This window comes from Mobula birostris, chromosome 4 (genome assembly GCF_030028105.1).
Source record: "Mobula birostris isolate sMobBir1 chromosome 4, sMobBir1.hap1, whole genome shotgun sequence".
In the NCBI taxonomy this organism is placed as follows: Eukaryota; Metazoa; Chordata; class Chondrichthyes; order Myliobatiformes; family Myliobatidae; genus Mobula; species Mobula birostris.
Window position 1 is genome coordinate 71,044,510 of NC_092373.1, and position 25,557 is coordinate 71,070,066.

Here is a 25,557-nt window from a genome sequence, read left to right on the forward strand (position 1 = left end):
TTCCCCTTATATGTGTTTGGGATATTTGTGCTTTCTATGTTTAATCTATCTATTCACATTAATAGTAGTTTCCCAGACAGGCAGCAATGTTGACTAACAAAGCTGTTCCCAATTCTTCATCACTGCATTAAAGGTGTTTTTCCAAAAATCTGGAATTAATTATAGATTTTCATTACTTTAAGTCTACTAATTAAAACTGCACATGAAAGCTGCTTACTGAATGTTAAATCTAATTTGTAATTATTCTTTGATATTTATGTTAGAAAGTTAGTATAATTTGCACTATAATATCCTCTACAGGTAAAATAATTGCAGTGTTCTTAATATTTTATTTTATTTTCAATAACTTCCATTTTTGTTTTGTTCAAATGCTGGTTTAAGTACAATCTTTCCTTATTCTTGTCTTTTTTGAGAGTATTTATTTTAAATTGTCTCCATCAATTTTTTTCCTCTCCAGTCAACTCATAAAGATATAATCTCATAGCAGTCAGTTGTTCATTGACATATTACTCGAGGATTCATCCTACAATTATTGATCTGAGGAGCACTGATGAACAGGTTGATTGTCGGGTTGCACCTTAGCTATCTGATGTTCAAACATATACAAGAAGGTGCTGGTGGTGCTCAGTCACAACGCTCTTGTTACACGTTTGTTCCCCTGACAGGAACATCTACTGATTAAGTGCCATCTAAGAGAATTCTCCTCCTGATCCTGACCGCAGTTTACATGCCGCCAAAATCACTTGATGGTCTGAGTGCTGCCATCAGTAAACAAGAAACAGTCTACCTGACACCCTTCAAGTCATTGTTGGGGACTTCAGTCAGGCTTGTTTGAAGAAATCTTTGCCAGTTTTCATCAACACATAAGCTGCCAATCGTTCCATGTTTAGACTGCATTTCAGGAAATCTGATCACTTGGCCGACCTTCTCGTACCTGCATATAGTCAGAGGCTAACGAGCAAGGCTCCAGAAGTAAGGACAACCAAGAGGTGATTGCGGGATGCAGAAGACTGGCTACAGGATTGCCTCGATTTGATAGACTGGGCCATGTACAAGGACTTATCAGAGTATTTTAACAAATACACAACAGTCGTAGATGAGTGTGTTTACACAGAACCATTCAGAGTCTTCCTCAACTAGAAGCCGTGGATGAACTATGAGATCCACAATAGTCTGAAGGCCAGATCAGTGGTGTTCCAATCTGTTGACCAGGTAAAATACAAGAGGTCCAGCTGGAAAGCTGTTTCATGTGCAAAATGGTAATTCCAGACCAAACTTGAATCACTGAAGTATGTTGAACAGGTATGGCAGGGCTTGAGTGCTATCTCCTCCTGCAAAGGGACATAGGTGATAGGATGATAGTATTGAATGCTGAGCTATCATCAACAAAGAGCATCTTCGCAGACCAGACTTTCCAGGATTGAGTGAAGAGCCAATGAAATGGAATCTGCTGTTGACCTTTTGTGACTATAGGCAAACTGGAATGGATCCAAATCCTAGATAAGCCTAATGCTCATTTTGACCGTCAAAACATGGCGGCACCATCACAAATTCACACAACACCTGATGATCATGTGATTTCAGTCTCAAGAAGATGAACCCACACAAGTCATCTGGTTCTGATGGGGTACTTGGCCGAGTACTAAAGCCCTGTGCTGATCAAGAGCCTGGAGTGTTCACTGATATCTTTAACTACTCACTACAGCAGTTTGAGGTACCCACCTGCTTCAAGAAGGCTTCAATTGTACTAGTGCCTATGAAGAACGTGGGAACCTACTTCAATGACTATCGTTCAGAGGCACATACATCCACTCTGATGAAGTACTTTGAGAGGTTGGCAATGAAACATATAAACTCTTGCCTAAGAAGCAATTTGGATCCAATCCAGTTTGCCTATAGTCACAAGAGGTCAACAGCAGATACCATTTCATTGGCTCTTCACATAATCCTGGAACATCTGGCCAGTGAAGATGCATACACCAGGATGCTCTTTGTTGACTACAGCTCAGCATTCAAATCTATCATCCCCTCAAAACTAATCAAATAAGTTTTAAGTGCTAGGCCCTAATACCTCCTTGTGCAACTGGATCCTTGATTGCATCACTTGCAGACCTCAGTCAGTTCAGATTGGCAACATCTTCCTCACAATTTCCATCAGCACAGATTGACAGCAAGGTTGTGCTTAACCTCCAACTTTACTTGCTTTATGCTTATGACTGTGAGGCTAAGCACAGCTCCAATGCTATATTTAAGTTTACTGATGACACTACTGTCATTGGCTGAATCGAAGTTGGTAATGGAATAGCATATAGGAGGGAGATTGAAAATCTGGCTGAGTGGTGCCAATATAACAAACTCTTACTCAATGTCAACAAGAACAATGGTCTGATTATTGACTTCAGGGGAGGAAACCAAAGGTCCATGACCAAAGGTCATTGAGGAATCTGAGGTGGAGAGGGTTAACATCTTTAAATTCCTTAGCGTTACCACTTCAGAGGATCTGTCCTGGGTCCAGCATGTAACTGACATTAGGAAGATAGCACGGCAGCACCTCTACTTTTTTAGAGGTTTGTGAAAATTCAGCATGTCATCTAAAACTGTGACAAACTTCTATAGATGTGCTGTCCAGAGTATATTGAGTAGTTGCATCACTACCTGGTATGGAAACACCAATGTCCTTGAATGGAAATACGACAAAAAGTATTTGATACAGCCCAGTCCATCATGGGTAAAGTCCTCCCCACCATCTTGCACATCTACTACACAGAGTGCAGTTGCAGAAAAGCAGCATCCGTCATCAAGGGCTTCACCATCCAGTCCATGCTCTTTTCTTGCTACTGCCGACAGGAGGAAGGTACAGGAACCACATCACCAGGTTCAGGAACAATTACTAACCCTCAACCATCAGGCTCAAACCAGTGGTGATAACTGCACTCAACTTCACATGGCCCTTAACTGAACTGTTCCTACTAAGTATGGACTCACTTTCAAAGACTCTTCATCTTATGTTTTTGATATTTATCGCTTATTTATTTCATCGTCATCTTCTTCTTTCTTCTTGTTTTTACACACTTTGTTTTTTTTTGCACATTAGCTGTTTGTCCATCCTGTTGGGTGTGGCCTTTGATCGATTCTATTGTGTTTCTTGTATTTAATGCGAATGTCCGCAAGGAAATGAATCTCGTCATTGTATATGGTGATATGTATGTACTTTGAAAAAGGATCTAGCGCTTTCCTGGTGTATGTGACAAATAAACTCTTCTCAAGCTTTTAGCCAGGTACAGGAATCAATTTTAGCCAAAGTTCCAATAACAATTCCTTGAAGTGCGTTTCCACTGAGTATTCCGTTTGACTGATATATGGCACTCCACATTGACAGGGAATCCTGTAAATGGAAATGTAGGGAAGACAGGCGGTAGGGATGGGTTCCTCTTCGTTGTTAGGTTTCCTGATTTTTCTGTTGGCTCATTTAAGGAAACCTGTAAAGAAATGCAAATCTCAGCTATGCGGGTCAAGGATTACCTAGGACTCAGGACAGCTGGCATTTATAGAATTCCCTGTGAATGTGGAGCAGCATATATTAGCTAGATGGGACTCACAATGGAAAAGCGCATCAAGAAGCACAGGAGGTGTATCCGTTTGAGCTACCTGGAGAAATCGATGGTAGCAGAACATTGCATTTACAGTGGTCATAGGATTGACCTGACAGCACAAAACTATTGTGCCACACCAATGTTTTTTGGGACTGCCTGGTAAAGGAGGCCATTGAAATAAAACTAGAGGAAAAGAAGTTTAACAAAGTCGAAGGTTTCATTCTAAGTAAGAACAGGAATTCGACTGTAAACAAGGTGGGACAGCAGAAACCTGACTGGATGAGGAGGGATGGATGACGGGGGTATAAATACCACCAGACTTGACATGCCCAAGCATCATCCCTGATGAAGATGGCAGAGTTTGTCATTGAAACGTTGGTTAAAATCGACACATGTACTCAGCTGTTAGCCGAAGTAAAATTTATTTGTTATATATATTTTGATCATAAATTTACTTCGTTCTTTGAATTCTAAAAATATACTCCCAACCTGTCTCCTGGGTATGAGGATAAACTACATCCGGCTGTGGAGCATTTTCTTTGGGTAATGAGGTTACCATTAACCACAGCCACCTCCAGGTCACCCTTAGACGAGGTGTAACACCTGTTAGCCTCCCTACTTGGGTTACAGTGGATGAAGCAGAAGGCAAGTTGTGAGTAACACAATCGATGGTTCCTGCTTCTCAGACGCTGAGCAGTAGATCCTTTTATTAGGACAATGCTCAGGGTCACCCATCTTCTAAAGACACTGCAGCGGAAGCAAGCAAGGGGAAGCTACTTCTTGTACTTTATCCCTAGTACAACCATGGTTAATATATACACAAATGTAAAAGACAACAGCGTAAGTGGCAGCCCACTTCCAAATAGTACGGACACCTCGCTCGGTACAGGATATCATGTAAACAGGCAGGTGAACCCGAATCGTCATACCACTACTGTCTGCAAGAACAAGAGATTGCAAATTGCCACTTGGAATGTTTGAACCCTGCACCAAGCTGGTAGGCTAGAAAACGTAAAATTAGAAATGAAGAGGCTAGAAGTAGCATCCTAGGCCTAAGTGAAATAAGATGGAAAGGCACTGGAGTATTCCAATCAGACGACTACAGGATGATATACTCTGGTGGAGATAAATATGAAAAGGGTGTTGCAATCATCTTAGACAAAGAAACATCCAAGAGCCTGCTAGGATATTGGCATATCTCGGACAGAATGATGCTAATCAAACGAAAAGGACAACAAAACAACATCTGTATCATCCAAGTATATGCACCCACAATGGCAAGCTCAGAGGAAGAAATTGATGCCTTCTACCACTCCCTAGACAAAGCACTAGAAGAATGCAAATCGCAAGAAGCCGTCATAATCATGGGTGACTTCAATGCAAAAGCTGGTGAGGGAAGACAAGACCATATTGTTGGAGACCAGGGATTGGGAGAAAGAAATGAAAGAGGAGAAAAGCTTATATCATGATGTAAAACAAACAATCAGATAATCACCAACACTTGGTTTAAACAACACCCAAGAAGGAAATGGACAAGGAGAAGCCCAGATGGGAACAACAAAAATCAAATTGACTACATAACAATCAATAACAGATTGAAAAACTCAATAACTCAATCTAAAAGCTACCCTGGAGCAGACTGTGGAAGTGACCACGTACCAGCCATTTGCAAAATGAAAATAAAGATGAGAAAATTAAAGAAACCAAAAAGATCAGAACCACTGGATTATCAACGACTACAAAACAACCTTCATCTGAAAACAGAATACACAACCAAGGTGAAAAACCATTTTCAATTGCTGCAGGATGAAGGAGGCAGATCTTCCTGGGACATACTGAAGAAATCCATGGTTGTAGCTGCAAAAGAAACCATCCCACGAAAAGAATGGAAAAGTAAGAAGAAATGGATAACTGAAGATATAATACAATTGATGCAACAGAAACAGACCATCAAACCAAGAGACTGCGAAGAATACAAACAACTTGATAAGACAATAAAAAGAAAATGCAGAGAGGCTAAAGACAGATGGCTAAATGAGAAATGCTCAGAGATAGAAATGCTACAAACCCATAACCCTGGAACAAAGTTGATGCACAGTAAGATTAAAGAACTAATGGGGAAGTTACCATGCTCAGCAAGTGGACACATCAAGGCAAAAGACAGCAGCTTAATTATGAACAAAGAGGAAATCCTAAACAGATGGACAGAATATATAAAAGAACTTTTTGAAGACCAAAGAGGAGAAAAACCGAACATAAAGAAGAATCTTGAAGGACCTAGCATGCTAAAATCAGAAATTCGAGCAGCCATAAATAAAACAAAACATAACAGAGCAACTGGTCCAGCCAACATCACTGTTGGAGTGGTACTGGCCTTATAAGATTTTGGAACAGAGAAAATAACAGAAATAGCAAATGAAATCTATGATCATGGGGAGATACCTGATGATTTAAGTAAATCAGTGTTCATCACACTTCCAAAGAAAGAGGGAGCAACAGAATGTGAGTTACATCGTACAATAAGCCTGATGAGCCACGTGGCAAAAATTATTCTCAGAGTAATCATGATGAGAGCAAGATGCTGTATAAAACCAGAAATCAGTAAAGAACAATGTGGCTTTGTGGAAAACACTGGAACCAGAAATGCAATTTTCATGCTACGGATGATCAGTGAACAAGTCATCGAGGTACAAAAAAACATCTGCCTATGTTTGATTGACTATACAAAAGCTTTTGACACTGTCAGACAGCAAGATCTTCTGGATATGGTTCAAGATCTTGACATAGATGGGAAAGATATACGTTTCTTAAGAAACTTATACTGGGACCAGACAGCATCAGAATAGAAGGAGAAGTGAGTGAATATGTGAATATCATGAGAGGAGTCAGGCAAGGTTGTGTCTTTTCACCAGACTTATTCAACCTGTATAGTGAAGATATCTTGAGAAGTATCAAAGACATCAAAGGATTCACAATTGGAGGCCATAATATAAATAACATCAGATATGCTGATAACATCGTACTAATAGCTGACTCAGAAACAAAACTTCCAGAACTACTCACTATAGTGGCAGCAGAAAGTAATCGCAGAGGCCTCTCAATCAACACCAAGAAGACAGAAAGCATGATCATCTCCAGAAAGACGAACATCCCACAATGTGTGATCAAGATCGGAAATACAAACATCAAACAAGTCAACAAATTCCGGTATCTTGGCAGCCTAATAACAAGTAATGGCAGGTGCGACACAGATATCAAAAACAGAATAGCAATGGTGAAAGACGCTTTCAAAAAAATGAAGACCATATTAACAGACAGAAAGATGAGCATGTACACTAAAAACAGAATACTTCAGTGCTACATTTATTCTATCCTGACTTATGGAAGTGAATGCTCGACCATTTCCCCAGCAATGGAAAAGAGACTAGAAGCACCTGAATTATGGTTCTACAGGAGAATGTTAAAAATATCATGGACCACACACACATCAAATGAAGAAGTTCTCAGAAGAGCCGAAACAGTTCGATCACTCATACCAACAATAAGAGAAAGACAACTCAGATTCCTAGGACACATCATGCGGAAAGATGAACTAGAAGAACTCATGCTCTCTGGAAAGATTGAGGAGAGCAAACCTAGAGGAAGACCTTGGCTTATGTACATCAAAAGCCTAGCCAGGTGGTTACACATCGAGGAAATGGAAGTCATCCAAAGAACGAAGGACAGATCTATATGGAAAACCATGGTCACCAACGTCAGCATCGGATATGGTACCTGGACAGACAGACAGACTCCCAACCTTGACCACTGGATAGTGACCCAGATGAAGGTGAGCCGATTCTCTCCTCTCCATTCAAGGACACAGAGTTAGCAGGACAGCAAATCTTTCTCCAAGACTAGCTACTTGACAGTTAAATCTGAGACCTTTGTGGTTTGTAAATCAGATATTCGGCCATTAGTTTCATAATGTCATCAGAGCAAGATTATTTTAAGATGCATTGTTGATACTGTCATGGTTTTCGAGGCAGTATTCAACCTGATCCAGTTCAACATACATTAACTAAGGATAAAATTAAACAAAATCAAAATAAATGTTCCTATTGACTACATCTCTATATTGAACAACATTATCCCCTCAAGTAATTCAAGACCTAGGCCTCAATACCTCCTTATGCAACTGGATCCTTGATTTCCTCACATCCAGACCTCATCTGCTCAGATTGGCAACAACATCTCCACAACCTCCAACAGTAAGGATCTGTGCTTAGCCCCCTGCTCTGCACACTTTCTACTTATGACTGTGAGGCTAAGCATAGCTCCAATGCCTTATTTAAGTTTGCTGACCCTATTGTTGGCCGAATCAAAGATGGTGACAAATCAACAGGTAGGAGAGTGAAATTTCTGGCTGAATGGTGCCACAAGACACTTTCACTCTACTTCAGCGAAACCAAAGGGTTGATTATTGACTACAGGAGGAGCAAGCTGGAGGTCCATGAGCCACTCTTCATCAGGGTGATCGGAGGTGGAGAGGGTGAGCAATTTTAAATTCCTCGGTGTTATCATTTCATAGGATTTGCCCTGGGTCCAGCACATGATGCCATCACAAAGAAGGCATGGCAGCCCCTCTACTTTCTTAAAAGTTTGCGAAGATTTGGCATATCATCTAAAACTTCGACAAGCTTCTATAGACATGCAGTGGAGAGTGAGGACCCCCACCATCCAGGTCATTCTTCCTACTGCTGCCATCAGGAAGGAAGTACAGGAGCCAGGAACCCTCAGGTCCCACACCTCCAGGTTCAGAAATACATACACCCTTCAACCATTAGGCCTTTGAACCAGAGGGGATAACTTCACTCACCCCAATACTGAAATGGTTCCAAAACCTATGGACTCATTTTCAAGGACTCTACAACTCATTTCTCGATATTTATTGCTTAGTTATTTATTATTATTGTTTTGGTTTATTTTCTCTTTTTGTACTTGTTCTGTTTGCTGACTTTTGCTCATTGGTTGTTTGTCCCTCTTTGCTGTGTGTGTTTTTTCATTGATTCTATTTTGTTTCTTTGCATTTTCAGTGAATGCCCGAAGGAAATGTATCTCAGGATAGTATATGGTACTTTGATGATAAATTTACTATGAACTACTGACGTGAAATGAATATGTCTAATACTTCCTTGAGTCATTAAAGATGACTGAATGCAACGGATCCCAGTTAAGTTAAACTAATGGTGCAGAAGATAGGAAATTGGTCAAGTAGAAAATTAAAGACAGCAATCAGATGTAATGCATTTGGAAAATGCATGTTGCAGCAACATTCTCTATGAATCAAAAGCAATGACAGTATGTAGATCATGCAAGGTTCCATTTTTCAAACACACGTAGATGGAGTGGTCTGTCATTGTGTGGTTCTCCATCTAGTGGCTCATATATGAACTTTCAAACTCATTCTCTTTTTGAGGCTGAGTACCTGGAATTCTAAACTGTAAAAAAAAACATACTTTGCTTTGAATCTTCCTGCCCAGCAGAAATTGAGGTTGTTTTCATCGTCAATGTGGATTACATTAGAATTGATATATTTTGAGCTCCCTTAAGGATCTGCTAGTTAAATGTGGTGATGGAGTTGAAAATTTATCACAATTAAGGGAAAAGAAGTTGCTAAAACATATTAATTCCCATGAAAGGCAGAACTAGTTTCTGCTCTCTCTCCGCATTGAGTAATTGTCCTTTCTTATATTTCTACCTATTCATTACAATACAGTGTAGGTATAGATCCTTATTAAGTGATTCATATGTATTTTCTGATTTCAGAACAAAATTGATTTACAGACATCTGTGTGAACAATATACATTTGTTACCCAGGAATGGGCTGTATACTAGAGTGAAGAAGATGTTATGAGCATAATCTTTGTGGTCAAAAGATTCCATTTTTTTCTTGACAGGCAGAACATTCATCACAGTCACTAAGCAGTTGCTACCTTCAGCCAGCTTGTGTCTCAAACTAGCCCATACTGTGAATGGGCAATTTTGTTGCCCTATATGACTTTACCATTGTTAAAGTCCGACAGATAACACTCAAAGCACTTGCCAAATGTAGGATCAGATGAAGGCTTTGAAAACTCAGTATTTAAGTTTGATAGAAATATTATTGTTATGGTAACAGACATTATCCTTGCAAACAGCAGAAATGTAGATATTCATGCACAAACAGAAGCCTTAGCCAGAAGACAGATTCATGCAGATTCTCTCCCTCCACAGCATCCAACCCCAAAATTCCCCAACCCCATTCTGCCCATTTCTATCTCCTACCCAAGATTCAGAACAGGGGTATGTTTCTGCATGCTCTTGCCGACTGAACTTATCTCCCTAATACCCTTAACTCTATCTTGCCCAGTCCCTTTCTAGCTGCATCTGTGATATCTTGCATGCTCATTACCATTCTTATAGCTTTCGATTTCCTGACCTCCATTGCCTCAACTTCACCTCGGATGTCCATTGCCTCTCTGCACCACCCTCCACCAGGAAGGTCTTTGGGGTCTCTGTTTCTTTCTTGAGCATTAATCCAACCAGAGCTCCTCTACTAACCTCTCTGTCACCTGATAGAACGTACTAATTCCAAACAAGTTCTCCTGAAGCTCTCAAGGGCTTAGCATCAGATTGTGTTCGATAACTTTATTTATTTGCTCATTTTTTATACTATGGGTGTGGCTGGACGTCTGCATTTATTGTTGCCTCTGTCCTTGAGAAGATAGTCCTTTCTGAACCATGTGAGAGGGAGTTCTAGTATTTTGGCCCATCATTAACAAAGGAACAGCACTGTATTCTCAAATCAGGATGGCGTGGGACTTGGAAGGGAGCCTGCAGGTGACAGAAGTTAATTTATTGCTCTTGACCTCCTTGGTAACAGAAATGACAGTTTTGGAAGGTGCTATTGGAGTAACACAGGTGATTACCTAGAGTTCATTTTGTAGATGTAACACACTGTAGCCAATGTATGCTGGGTGCAGTGCATGATTGTTTAGAATATGAATGAGAACCTCTGTTCCGCATGATAAGTAGAAATTGTACTATCATGCTCATCAAGTGTGAGTTGTGTATAGCTTGGGGGTGTTAGGAAATGCCCCTCACTACAGAATACTACTCAGTGCCCCCCACTTCAGAATACTTAGCCTCTGATTTGGTCTTGCTGCCACAGAATTTAGACGCCCACTATGACTATGTTTCTGTTTAATGGAGACCCCCTAGGATGTTACCAGAAGAGTTATTGAGTGATGGTAGGTAGTTGGTTGGTTGGCAGGTCCTGCTTTTTTGTAGACAGTCGTCGTCTGGCATGGATATTAGCTCCATTTGTCAAACTATATCTCGTGGCATGCAGCATGTGCACAATTTCAGTTGCTACTGAGTTGTGACTGGAATTCAACGTTGTACAGTCATGAGTGAATAATTGTGGAGCAGCACAGACATTTTATATCAGATGCACAACACAAATAAAAGTTGTTGCTTACAAAACTAGCAATTCAGCCTAAGTTCAGAACTTATTGCTTCCACAGATAAAATAAATGAATCCACTTAACACATCTGACTGGTTTATTAAGGAGATGAACTGCAGGTACATTATTTTTGCCAGCCTGGAATTAGCCTGAAGCATCTATGATTTTACAACCAAAGGCAGTACTTTTTTTGCATTCTGGTACTGGGCTCTGTATGTGGTGACGACATATGTCATCCCTATGCAGCTGCCTACAGTGACATGAAACCGCAAGAACACCCATTAAGGAAAATGTGAAGTTATGAGGAGCAGATTGGCTGGGGTGGATTAGAAACTATATTAAAGTGCAAGGTTGTGAGCAAGCAATAGATAGCATTTAAAGTAAATAATAGGTGATTTACAACAAATATACATTCCTTATGGAACAAAAACACAAAAGGAAAAGTGGCTTAACCACTGATAGTAGAAAAACTAATGGTAATATTAAAATTAAAAGACTCAAAAAGTTTCCAGAAACGTTAATTAGGTAACCTAATGAGAATTAGGTAACTTTCAGAACAACACGTGGCCAAGAAATTGAAAAAGAAGGGAAAAACTACCTTCTATTGGTATATAAAAAGAAATAGATGCACAGACAAATTTTGCTCCTTCACAAAAAGAATGGGAGAATTTATAATTGAAAATAAGAAAGTAGCAGTGAAATTAAACAGATATTTTGTGTTTGTTTTCACCGAAGAGGCACTAGAAGACTCCCAGCGATATTGGAGAACAGTCCAATGCAAATGAGGAAATTAAAGAAATAACTATTAGTGAAGCAATAATACTACAGAATTTGGTGAGTGTGAAAACTGATTTTAAAAAACCCAAGGACCTGATGGTTTACAGCCCAGACCTTTGAAAGAGGTTGTGGTGATCTGACAACCACATTCCTAAAGTCTAGACTCTGGAACAGTTTCAAGGGTTGGGAAGGTAGAAAATATGATTCATTATTTTAGAAAGAAAGGAGAAAGAATATGGGAACTAGTGACCTGCTTGCCTGACATTATAAGCATCGAGGTGAGGGAAAGCTCTACAATAAAGCAAAAAGACACTTAGAAAAATAATTGTATAACAAAATGGACTGAATATTGATTTATAAAAGAGGAAAAGATCCTTCACAGAAGATTGGTAAACATGATTAAAGCATGAGGAATTAGGGGCAATATATTAGCATGGATTCTGAATCAATTAAAAAACAAAGGTAAGAAAATCTCACTCTTCTTAATTTTGCTGAATGTATTGAATAGGTTACTGCAAGGAGTAATGCATTGCTACTCACAATCTGCTTCAGCAATTTCTCTGAGGAGAGTGCATGAATGTATGACTAAGTAACCTAAAACTGAGTGGGAAATGATCACTGCTAATAATGGAGTGGCAAGCAGAATCGAGGAAGAGGTGTGGCGAGTGAGTGTGTAGCTGAATCGAGACGAGGGAAAGCAAGGCCTATCCACCTAACCAAGAGCAAGGACAGACCCAAGGTTTGATCGATCTAAACACCAGATTGATTTGGAAAGGTTGGGTAAGGCTGAAATGTGGTGGCGAGATCCAAGCCTAGAGTGTATCAAAGTGACAGGGCCTGGGTCCTAGAACGAGAAATGACCCGATGTTTGGATGATTTATACGCCAGTCCAGATTGAAAAAGCAGGGTGTTGGGACCAGAGGCAAGTGTTGGGCTGGTTCTGCTATCTGCCCCTTGGCGTTTATTCGGCTCTGCACTGAACTAAGGCTGTGGCCTGCACCGGCTGCAGTAATACACATCAAAGTTGCTGGTGAGTGCAGCAGGCCAGGCAGCATCTCTAGGAAGAGGTACAGTCGACGTTTCAGGCCGAGACCCTTCGTCAGGACTAGAAGTCCTTCGTCTAGTCCTGACGAAGGGTCTCGGCCTGAATCGTCGACTGTACCTCTTCCTAGAGATGCTGCCTGGCCTGCTGCGTTCACCGGCAACTTTGATGTGTGTTGCTTGAATTTCCAGCATCTGCAGAATTCCTGTTGTTGGCTGCAGTAATACGTAGTTTCGTGACTGAGATTCACTTTCATTCTGAATACTATTTGCTTACTTTATTGTTTGCACAATTTGCTTTTTTTTCTCTGTGCGCACTTTGGGTGTATGACGGTCTTTTTTTATTGGTTCTTTCGAGTTTCTTTGTTTTGTGGCTGCCTGTAAGGAAACAAATCTCAATGCTGTATAATGCATACACTCAGTACGTTGATAATAAATGTACTTTGAACTTGGAGGCAATTCAATGTGATGGAACTAAGGTTAGGTGAGTGGAGACATTGCAGAGATAAGGTGGCGGGGCCTGGGTCCGGGCTTGAGAGTGCGGAAGGACCCAAGGTTTGATCGATTTTAAACACCGAGCCAAATTGGAAAAGTTGGGTATGGGCCGAACGGAGGCAGTGGGGCAATACTGCAAGAGCATATTGAAGAGGCAGCGCCCGGGTCCTAGAACAAGGAGCCACCTGGGTTTTGGATGATTTAAGTGCTGGGCCAATTTGTGAAGGTCAGGGTGTCAGGGCCGGAGGTCAGGGTCGCTGCTCCGTGAGGTTTACTCAAATCTGCGGTTGTGGCCTGCAACTATCACAGTGTGGACTCACTTTTGTGAACTTTGGTTCTGGATGCTATTTGCTTATTTTTATTATTTGCACGATTTATTTATTTTCTCTGCATATTGGCTGTTTGACGGTGCTCATTTGTTTTATTAATAGGTTCTATCGGGTTTCTTTGTCTTGTGGCAGCCTCTGAGGAGACGAATCTCAAGCTGTATCAAGTATGCATACTTTGATAATAAATGTACTTTGAAGCTTGAATGAGAATAGTGATGTGGATACAATGAGGGTTCATGGGGTTATGAATAAACTGAATGAACAACAACATGACTAGTGGAGTTCAATGTAGGAAAATGTGAGGTCATCCACTTTGGAAGAGAACAACAGAAATGTGGAGTGTTTAAAAAAAAATTGTGAGCGATTGGGAAATGTTCTTTTGTAGTAAGGGACCTTTTGTGTCCTTATATGCAAAAGCTGTCGGTAGGTGGAACAGGCAATTGGGAAGGAAAATGCTATAATGATTTTCATTGCTAGGGATTTGAGTACAGTACAAGGATTAAGACGCCTTACTACAATTATAGCAGGCCTCAGTAAAACCACATCAGAGCAGCGTGTACAATTTTTGTCTTTTTACCTGAACCAAAGGGAGCTATTTGCCATGGTGAAAGTGCAGCAAAGATTTACTGGAGTGGTTTTCTGGGGTGGCAGATCTGTCACATGAGGAGAGATTGAGGAGACTGGGTCTCTATTCACGGGATTTTGTACAGATAAGAGGTAACTGCAAAGGGTCCAACAGTGTAAATGAAGGATATTACCCCAGACTAAAGATTCTGGAATCTCAAAATCAGGGGTCGGCCAATTAGGACTGAAAGAAAGAGAAATTGTTTCACACAGAAGTTGTTGAGCCTTTGGAATTCACCATCCCGAGGACTGTGCTGTCTCAGTCATTGGTTTAGCCAGTTGATGATTTGATGGTGCAGTAAGAGGTAGAAAATCACCACAACTAGGGTGAACAGTTTAGAAGAACAATCTCTCTTCTATTCTCGATATTCTAATATCCCATTGAAGTTGAGGTCGGTCATTGTGCTGGGAACGACCCAGGTCCACCCCAGTCTCCAGAGGAAGGGCACGATTAAACCATGGGGGCAGAAAGGCTACATAAACCTACATTACCCCCACCTCTACAAAGTGCAGTTGTAAAATTAGGTGAATGTGTAGGTTATTATTACCGCTCTCCACCCACTAAGCCCGGACCCGAGGCTCCGCCTCCTATTCGCTCTGCGGAAGTGGCGGCCGGATGATGCAATTACGCAGCGCGAGGGAGGCAGACGCAGTACGTCGTGCACCGCCCCGTGCGTGTGGAGAAGGAAGCTGCGGCGAGCCGAGCCGGGGTGGGGAGAGTGAGTGAGGGCGGAGAGCGCAGGCAGGAGAGGCAGCGCCGCACTAGCGCACTCATAGGCCGTACGTAACAGGGAGGCCGGAGTCGGCAGCGAGGCCTAGGGAGCCTACCCAGAAACGGTGAGATGCCAGCTGAGGGGGAAGGCCATAACCCCGGCTCCACTCGCACTCCTTCCTCCAATCGTTGCCCGTACAACGTTCCGGCCCTGGGCCATTTCGCAACCCCGCCCTCTATTCCACTACCGAATGCACCGCCCTGTTCCCCACTGCCCAGCCTCTAGCCCGCAGCGAGCCAGCTCCCGCCAGCTGAGGGCATCTAGCATCTTGGGCCCAGCCTGCAGGATGTGAAGCTTTGCCCGATTTCACAGGCCGCCGCCTACCCAATCCCTTGACACTGGAGGCTTCCTTTTCTCATACCCCCCACACTTACGTCCAGTTCTGCCCTTCCTTTACCCCTACCCCCCGGTCCTGACTTTCCACACGAACGACCCCCGGGCCTTCCTTTCCCTCCCTCCCTCATATTCCCCACGGGCATTCCTTCCCCATCTTTCTTCTCTCTCTTTCCCCCCCTCCCCCCGGTCTTCACTTCCCCGTCCTCCCCTCGGGCCTTCCTTTACCCCCCCACACATCGTCCCCTCGGGCATTCCTTTCCCTTCCCGCCACCCCCAACACCCCAGGGTCTTGCCTTCCCTTCCCCCCCACCCCCATCTTCCCTTCGGGCCTTCCCTTCCCTCCTATTACCTTCCTATGCCCCCCCCCGCTTCCCTTGCCCTGCCCCTCTATTCAAAGATACTTAGCAGTCCTACGTTTACTGTTTAAGTCCTACCCATGTACCCAAGTAAAATGCATTGCTTCACACGTCCACTGTTCCTTGGGCCACTTTTTCAATTGACCTGTATCCTTCACTGTCCACCACACCACCAATTTTGGTGTCGCCTGTAAAATTGCTAACCATGCCATCTCTAGTTCCATGCAATTTGTTAATATTGATGACAAACAAAGGCGGAAGCCACCTATGAATTGGTCTCCATTCTGAAAAGCTACCACACTCTACTCCTTTCACCAAGCTCACTTTGTTTCTAGTTGGCTACCTCAGCCCAAATCCCATGTGCTCTCCCCCTTCTGGACTGGAGTGCCATGCCAAACCTTGTCACAAGTCTTGTTAAGATCCATATAGATACATCTGTCGCCTTGCATATGTCAATCCTTTTGGTCACAGAATACAACAATCAAATTTGTGCAATGTGATTTCCTACACACAAAGCCATGCTGACTGTTGGTAATCAATTCTTGCCTCTCCAAATGTCAGTAGATCCTATTCTATGTGCTTTTTTTCCCACCTGCTTCTATACGATGTCTTAGTAGTGTCACTATATCCCAGATCTGTCTCATATTTCCATCTGCTTAATGATGCTTATGACTTTGTCACTTCAAGTTGTCATCTGAAGTCAATGCTATAAGCAGTCAGTATAATGCTGTGAGATTGGAGTTGAAGTCCCTCTACTGTCTGTCAGGAGGTTGTATGTTCTTCCCACGACCATGTGGGTTTCCATTGGGTGCATTGGTTTCCACCCACATTCCAGAGGTGTACAGATTAGGGTCAGTAAGTTATGGGCCTGCTAAGATTGTGCATGGAAGCATGGTGACTCTTGCAGGCTGCCCCAGCACATCCTTTGGTGTTGGGCTTTGACACAAACAACACATTTCACTGTGTTTCAAAGTACTTGTGACAAATAAAGCTAATCTTTAATCTGAATTGTATGGTCTACTAATAACAAGTCACTAATTCTGTTAATATGCTGAGCGTAGGTGTAGTTTTTCATTCAAGATGTTTGAATCACATATTTAATATTTGCCAGACTGCCATGCAGTTGATTAGTGCTTTATAGTGTTGACAAGTGATTGGCACAAAAATAGTCAAATGCAGAAACGTTGTTTAACTTTATAATTTGTGTGTGAGTGCAAGGCCTTGAATTGACTTGTGACCCATAAAAAAACATGTAGCTGTTTTCAGTAGTACATAACATCATATCGTGTTGTTTTGGAAAAAGAGTAAAGGCAACCTATTTCAGGACCCTGCTTGTTGGTGTATTGAGATTCTTGAAGGTGACCCATCTCCTAGTTTTTCAGCAAAGCTTTGTTCTTGAACCCAATCTAGATCTCCTGTCAGTTAACGATTCTAGTGAAAATGTATCAAGTTATACTCACTAACTAGAAACAGCTTATTAGTCTGACACTTTAATGTCAAGCTTTTGATTTTCACACAGCCTTTTAGGTGGTGTTAATGCAATTGAAGGCTAATTTATAGTTTAAAGTTAGATTTTTATTTTGTACTTGTGTGATTTCAAAAATGTTTTTGATCTTGTTCCTTCAACAGAAAGTAAAGCTGATATACAATTTTGTACTCAGTTTGTGCATTATTTTAGTGTAATTCTGATAAATTGTTATCTGATTGTTCAGAAATCTAGATGGTTTGGCATCTAGCACTCATTAGTCTGTAGAGTGGGCCCTGGCCAGGGAACATTTGTTTTGACAACTTTGAAAAACTGCTGAAATTTACAAGCTGAAACCTATTGAGTTCTATTTCCTTCTACTTTTAAACTCATTGAGGTTCAGTTTCTTGCTCCCTTTAAACTCACTGGTAAAGCTGTGTTACCATTGTAACATTTTTAAAAGAAAAAAACAAAAGTATGCTGCGGTATTTAAAGGAGTAATGTTCGTCAGTCTGAAAAACCTGCTTGCCTGGCACTAAAGTTTCAACTATCACATCATCAATTTTACTGCATAGTTGCAAATTGGAAAACTTTGCACTTAAAATCTTATGCTTTAATAATTCTTTAGTGAGCTTCCTGACTGCAGTTTACTTAATTTATTTTTCTAATATATTTTTCATTTTTCAGTGCTTTATCCATTATTCTGAAGTTGAGGGATGGGATAGTGTGGCTTGTAGAATTTGGCATTGATGATGTTGCACCTCCTGGAAATTTCATTTGTTGCGGGCAGAAGAGAAGTTGTGGTGCACTCCTGTGTTCTGAACCCGGCCAAAATATAACTGAAGATGCCAACCTTCTGTTTTGTGGTATTGTAGATGGGAATAAGATCATCTGAGCAGAAAAAGGCTATTACATTTTAACAGACCCATCAGTTTGGAGTTTGCTTTCCTCAAAGAAAACATTGTAATCTGTATTTTGGGCATATTCTGAGTATTTGTGACTTTGGGTTTTTTTTGCTGTAGTGGAATTTTTTAAAACTTTTGTGAAAAGTGAAGTATATTATTGATGCCTCTTGGCTAAACAATGTGGAGTGCAGCAGTGATATCAGAACTGTATATATACTGAGTCAATTCTTGAGTATTTATTTTTATTTTTCTGCATGAAGCTGCAGGATGTAAATCAAAGAAAAAGGTAATTGGTACAAGTTGGTTCTCAGTTCTGAAAGCTATTAAATGACAATGGTTGAATGTAATTTTCCAATTTTTAGAAGTTTCTAAAAGCTATGTAATTAATGAAACATTCCTACTACAGTTTAACTGACTTCAGAACAGGACATTCTGGTCAACATGGACAAATAGAGCCAGCAGGGCCTGTTTCTGGTCTCTGATTCTTGTTATTCAATGTGATGTGATTTTCTTTCCTCAATATGGTTTAATTACAAGTGAAATCAAGGTAAAACTTAAGAAACCTAAAGATAACTTAAAATTAAGCTTTCTGTTGCACCAAGTGAAGATATAGCATTTATTTTCTCTAACAGCTTAATGCCTTTAATGAATAGATAACATAATGTCCCAGTTTGGAAGGCAGCTTATGCACTTTGAGTTGCTTATAGAAAATTAGAACTTTTTAAATACTAAAATACAGAAATTATTTGAGGAAATGTTTAGTCAAAATTTGGCTGCTTGTTTTTATCTTCACTATTATGCTGAATCTCAATTTCATATCTTGCTGAATAACCAGTTTGGCACATATATTTTAATTTACTTGCAATTTCAATGACAATTTCTTATATTTTTTGATGGTTGTGAACAAAACTAGTGTTTATTGTATATCACCATTTTCTTGAGCAATTACAAGTGTTGCCATCTTGAATTGTTGCAGCCCTTGTGGAACTCCCCCTCACTGTATAGTTGAGAGAGTTCTAGGATTTCGATCCACAATTATGAATGACTTGTACATTTCCACATCAGAATGATATATGACCAGAGGGGAAATCTGCAGGTCATGGTGTTCTGATGTACCTGTAGTCTTTGCCCTTGGTGATAGAAGTCAGGGTATGTAATTGCGCTGCATTTTTTTTTTGCACACTATGTGCTTTATCCACTGTCTTTTGGAGCTGGGATGAATGAATGTTTCAGTGCCATTGATGCAGGTTATTTTTTATGAAATGGAATTGGGCTTCTTAAGACTTGATGCTGCACTCATTTGATGTTCCATCATGCACCTGAATTGTGCTTTTGAGGTAATGGGCTGGCCTTTGAGTATTTGGAAGATATTGTTTCATACACTCTAGCCTCAAGTGCTCACGTTGTCATGGTATTTGTATCGGTAGGTTAAGTTGACTTTCTGGTCAGTGGTGACTGTCAGTGTTGATGGTGCTGACTCAGCAATGGTAAATACTGTTCATGTGCTGAAGAAATTGTGAATGGAATTGAACGTTGTGCAGTCATCATCCAACACCCCCATCTCTGAATGCCTGATGGAAGGAAAGTCTTGATGAACTAGCACTTGTAGGTGGGATACTGTCCTTAGAAACACCTTCACTGTCTCCACTGAGTTGGGACAGTTAACTTTTAACAACTTCAGCTATCTTTGTGTAATGTATGACATCATCCTTTAGTGTTTTTCTTTTGATACCTTTTGACTTCATGATACCTTAATGTCAAGGGCAGCCATGCTGAAATTCAGCTGGTTGGGCCAAGGCTACAATGAAGGCAAGAATTGTATTGTTCTGGTTATAACGAGGATGGGCATTGGTGAGTAAGTATTGACTTCATGTTTCATCACCTGACAATTGACAGTATACTGGGTGGTAATTAATTGAAGTGGAATTCTCTTCATGCTGAGCAAGATCTACCTAGTCCAATTTTTCATGTTATCAGATGCCAGGCTTGACAGTTGATTCTTGAGCACAGGTCTTAAGTGCTTCAGCTTGATGTTATCTGGATTTCAAGACTTGGCTGCTTCACGTATTCTTGATATCATATGGAATAGATCAATGGCTGGGGACTGGTTTTTGTAGTTCAGAATTTTGACAAGATGGCCATGAAAGGAATTTCACAAATATTCAAGTTAACTGTAGATCTTGGAGCATGGAAGCTTAGGGTGCGCCATGAAGTTTGTCATTCTTGGTGATCTGAATCAAGTGGTGTTTGTTTTGGATCACTTTTATTTTCTGTTCATGCAGTGAAGCAGTGTGTGTAGCTCCATTAGAGTTTCTGAACGTATCTGAACAACTTAAAAATATAAGTCATGCATTTCCTTGCCCTTTGTGGGTGGAAATCATTGAAAAGCAACTGGAAGTGATGAGGCTGAAGGTGATCTCGAAATAATGTTTTTTTTTGATTTGGAAAGCAGTATCTTGTGTGTCAGATACTTAGGAAATATTCCAATTGAAGTTTATTTTGCCAAAGACCGCTGATGCTTAGCTTGTTAGGATTTGAATCTAGTTGTGCTTCTTTAGAATATAGATTTGAGTTCATACCCATATCAAGGATTTGAAGTTTGGAGTTCAATAGATAGAATAGAAGCTGAATGTCATTAAGCAAGTTGACATTGACTATTTATGGCTTAATAGCATAGCCAATAGCTTGTCTCATTATGGGAGAATTATGTTTGATTATCTTTAGACCAGTTTCATATATTGGAATAACTAAGTTGGGAGTGTCTAGTTCAGGTTTTAGCATCTTATTGGCAGATGTTGTCAGGGCATGCAATCTTTGCTATGTGAATCCACCCGTGTTATGCAGTTTCAGCAGAATAGCTACATTGCTGTGACTTCTTGATCTTTTCTGACAGCTATGGAGATTTCTTTTTGAAATTTGGAAATGGGAGATTTTAACCACAAGTGAAAATGAATGTTCAAGGATGAATGTCATAGAATTAAATTTGTTTTGATGTGCTTGAGTTTATTAACATGGTTGCCCATTCAGTATTGATCTTGTTAGTTGCTCTGTAGTAGTTAGTGAATTTGAAACCAACCATACAGAAGGTGACTGGAATCATTGGTTTAGTAGAGGTGATTTCCTTTCCTGAAGTGGCATTTCATCCTTGGTGTTATCATTTCAGAGGATCTGTCCTGTGTCCAGCATGTAATTGCCATTATGAAGAAAGCACGGCATTGCCTTACTTTCTTAGAAGTTTGCCTAGATTTGGCATTTTATCTAATATTTTGGAGGGTATATTGAGTGGTTGCATCATTGCCTGGTATGGAAACACCAATGCCTATGAACAGAAAAGTATACAAAAAGTAGTGGATATGACCCAGTCCATCATAAGTAAAGCCCTCACCAGCATTGAGTGTACCTACATGGAGCATTGCCATCAAGAAGAGATACAGGAGCCTCAGGATGCACACCACCAGGTTCAGAAACACTTACTACTCCTCAACCATCAGGCTGTTGAAACAGAGGTGATAACTTCACACACTCCATCACTAAGCTGTTCCTACAACCTATGGACTTGCTTTCCAGAACTGTTCTTTTCATGTTCTTGATATTTATTGCTTATTTATTTGTTTTTGTTATTGCACAGTTTTATCTTTTTCACATTGGTTGTTTGTCCATCCTGTTGGGTAGTCTTTTATTGATTCTATTGGATTTCTTTATTTACTGTGAATGTCCACAAGAAAAAGAATCTTAGCGTTGTATATAGTACCATATATGCACTTGATCATTTACTTTGAACTTCAAGATTGAATTCATTGTTTACAATGTTTTTCAAAACAACAATCCATAACCAAGTCATTACCTTTGGCGCTACAGTACTCCTTATAGGTATAAGAAAAAAGTCTTTAACTTGGGTAAGAGAATACATTCTTCGACGTGCTACAAATTAACATCTGCACCTCATTACTGTTTTGACTTCTGAAATTGTCAGTGCTGCAAAATTTAATTTGCCAAGGTATTAGGACTGTAAATTACTTTATCACTTTGTGTCATAAATATGAGTACTCATAAATAAAATGATTCCTGCCTAAACCAGTATTATAAATACTCTTCTCAAACTGGCTTTCTGAAAGTGATGGTGAATTACTGCAGTCTTGGGGTAACACTACTTTAGATCTTTCATGCTATGAATTGCAGGACTTCAGACATAAACACTTGAAGCATTAATGTAATTACTACTTAGGATTGGCTATAACTTGGAGAATTGGTAGGTAATATATTCTTTTATTGCTGCTGCCCTACTCCTTAAAGGACTCGGAGTTCTGGGTTTGGAGGTAACATTGAAGAAGCAACTGTGCAAAGATTAGTAAAGCACTTCAGTCTATATTCTAGAAAGTAAGAGCACGTTTCAAAATAACTTCAGTATAGTTACAGATGGCAAAGAAATGAGCCAAAACAATTAAAGTATAGTTTGAAACATGCTAAATTTATGTGTTTGCAATAGGGGTCAGTGGGAATCAGTGAATTTTCATAACATCCTGCTTGATTAATTTTCACATAATCTGGTGTCAGTAGCAAGTGAATCATGGTTTTGTATTCCTAGTGACTTCGAAAAGTTGATAGACTTTTTTTTGAACTTGTGATGGTACTTGAATAATACAGTAGAAAAGGAGTCCTTCGTGATTTGCAGAGTTTGAAAACAGTGTTGTTCTATCTGCCTGCAGCCCTTGCCCTTGTAGGTGGAGAATGTTGCATATCTGAGAAATGTCAAAGCTTGACTGAGTTGGACTTCATCTCGAAGATGCTAAGCAATGCAGCCATGTTACACCAATGGATGAAAGCAAACTGGAATTGCATCTAAAATTCCAGCACACAAAAAGCAGCCAATTTGTGCAGATGGAGTTTTCTTGAATAAATATACTACTGTCCAGCTTTTTAGAGTGAAGGCAGTGAATATTTAAGACTGTGGATTGAATGTTGTACTATATTGTTCTTTGCTTAATGAGTATTTTGCAGCTTCTTTGGGCAGGTGAGTGAAGAGTGGTGCCTGACAGGCAATGGGAAACTGTATTAAGTTTGGAAACTGAAATATTCCAGTCTCTGAGCTCCATATAACAGTAATATTTGTGATGCCTTACTGTGTTACTGCCAGAGGATTCTACAATGATAGAAAGTTCAAAGTAAATTTTATTATGGTCACCACCTACAACCCTGAGATTCATTTCCTGTGGGCTTACTTAACAAATCTATAGAATAGTAACTATAACAGGATCAATGAAATATCAACCATCAAACTGTGCAAATGAAAATGTATAAATAGCAATAAACAGCAAGATAGTCCTCAAAGAGAGAACAGTGGTTGTGGAAACATCTCAATCGATAGACAAGTGAGTGTAATTGTCCCCTTTTGTTCAAGACCCTGATGGTTGAGGGGTAGCAACTGTTGTTGAACCTGGTAGTGAGTTCTGAGGCTTCTGCAGCTTTTACCTGATGGCAGTAGCGAGGGGGAAAAAAGCACAGACTTGGGAGGTGAGGGTCTCAGATGATGGATACTGCTTTCCTACAACAGAGTTACATGTTGATGTGCTCAATGGTTGAGAGGGCTTTACCCACGATGTAGTAGGCCAAGTTCACTCACTTTTGTAGGATTTTCTATTCAAAGGCATTGGTGTTTCCCTACCAGGTCCCAATGCTGCCAGTCAATACACTCTCCACCACGCATCCATTGAAGCTTGTCAAAGTTTTCAGCGTCAAGCTGAATTTCTGCAGACTCCCAAAGAAGAAGAGGTGCCGTTACACCACTTTTGCAATTGCATTTACATGCTGGGTCCAGGATAGGTTGTTTAAAATTTCAACACCCAGGAATTTTATTAAATGACAGTGGGGATAGTTTGACTTCTTTTGAAGATGATGAATAGTATGAATATTTCCCATTGTTTGAGTTTGGGATTTTTCTGTGTCTTAATGGTGCTGATAGTGATTTACTTTCTGTCAAATTACAATTGGAAGTGAATGCTGAAATTATTAATAAAAATCCCCACTTCTGATGGTGGAGAAAGGTAACCTATGAACTAATTAACCTATGAATAAACCTGAAGAGTGTATGTTTTATTTTTGAAGTTATGATAACTTGCGTGCGTCAGCCATTTGTATTTGCTATATTATTATATTCAGAAGAGAGCCTTCCCCAAATCCTATTGACATTAGTTTTCTTGAGACTCCTTAGTGCTGCTATCAGTTAAAAACTGACCTAAAGTTGAACAGTCACACTCAACTTCCGAAATTCTGCTCTTCTGTTTTCTTTTGAACTGGAGTTGGAGTGGGGACAGGCAAAATTTGTCGTCATCACATGCAGGCTTTTGATTTGTTCATGTCACTTGATAGCACTGTGGGCTAGTATTAATTGAGAATAGACTGATGGCATAAGATGGATAAGATTGCTGCTTTGCATGCATCTATTATACCTGAGAGATCTCCCACTTTGTCCACAGGGTGACAATGTTGTAGCTGCACTGGAGCAGTTTGGCTGTGTGTTCACGGTGTTTGCAGTTTGTGCAGCTGTGTACTGAGGTAGAGGACTGCCATGTGATGTTGGGGGACTAAAGGTTAAAATGGTTTGTTCAAGTCACGCTGCTAGATGCAAGAAGCCATGTAGCTGTGATAGGTACTTCCTAGTTTTTTCATATTTTTATTGACTGTTAATAACCTCTTAAAGCTGTCAACTGAATAATACTTGTATTAGTGGCTTATTGGCAGAGGAAAGATTTTTTTGAATACGGATTCAGATACAGTTATAGTGACCAGAGAAAAATAGCTTTGGTTAAATTTTAAACTTTGGAGATTTTAAAACATTTTTTCTTGGATTAATTTTTGAAGTACTATGGATTACAGTTTTCTTTCAGAGAACACAAAAGGGGAAGTATTTGAAGGAACTTCTCTCAAAAGCAGTTCCTTTTTTGCAAAGTCAACTTGTCGTCAAAGTACAAATATGTCAACATATAGTACCTTGAGATTCATTTTCTTGCAGACATTAACAAAAAAAACAAAATAGAATTTATGATAAACTGTAATACTGACAGATAATCAATGTGCAAAAGAAGGCATATTGAGTAATATATATAGATAATACTGAGGAAATGAGTTCTAGATCCCTTGAAAATAAGTCTGCAGGTTGTGGAATTAGTTCTGCAGTGAGTGAAATTATCCACACTGTTTCAGGATGGTTGTAGGGTGCTAACTGTTCCTCAACCTGGTGTTGTTGGACCTAAGGCTCATGCACCTGCTACCCAATAGTAGTAGTAAGAAGAGAGAATGGCCTGGATGGTGGGGGGGGTCCTTTGGATGTTGTTTATCTTGTGGCTGCTTACATCTTGAATGCACTCAGTGGTGGGGG

At 40.2% G+C, this 25,557-nt stretch overlaps 1 protein-coding gene across 1 annotated transcript in view; it reads left to right on the forward strand.

Moving 5' to 3' along the window:
• The first annotated feature begins 14,995 nt into the window (after positions 1 to 14,995).
• Positions 14,996 to 25,557, forward strand: part of cab39 (calcium binding protein 39) — a 70,243-nt gene continuing 59,681 nt past the window's right edge. The window contains exon 1 of the mRNA XM_072255514.1: positions 14,996 to 15,184. The gene's annotated coding sequence lies outside the window, so the exon portion shown is untranslated. The remainder of the gene's footprint in view (positions 15,185 to 25,557) is intronic.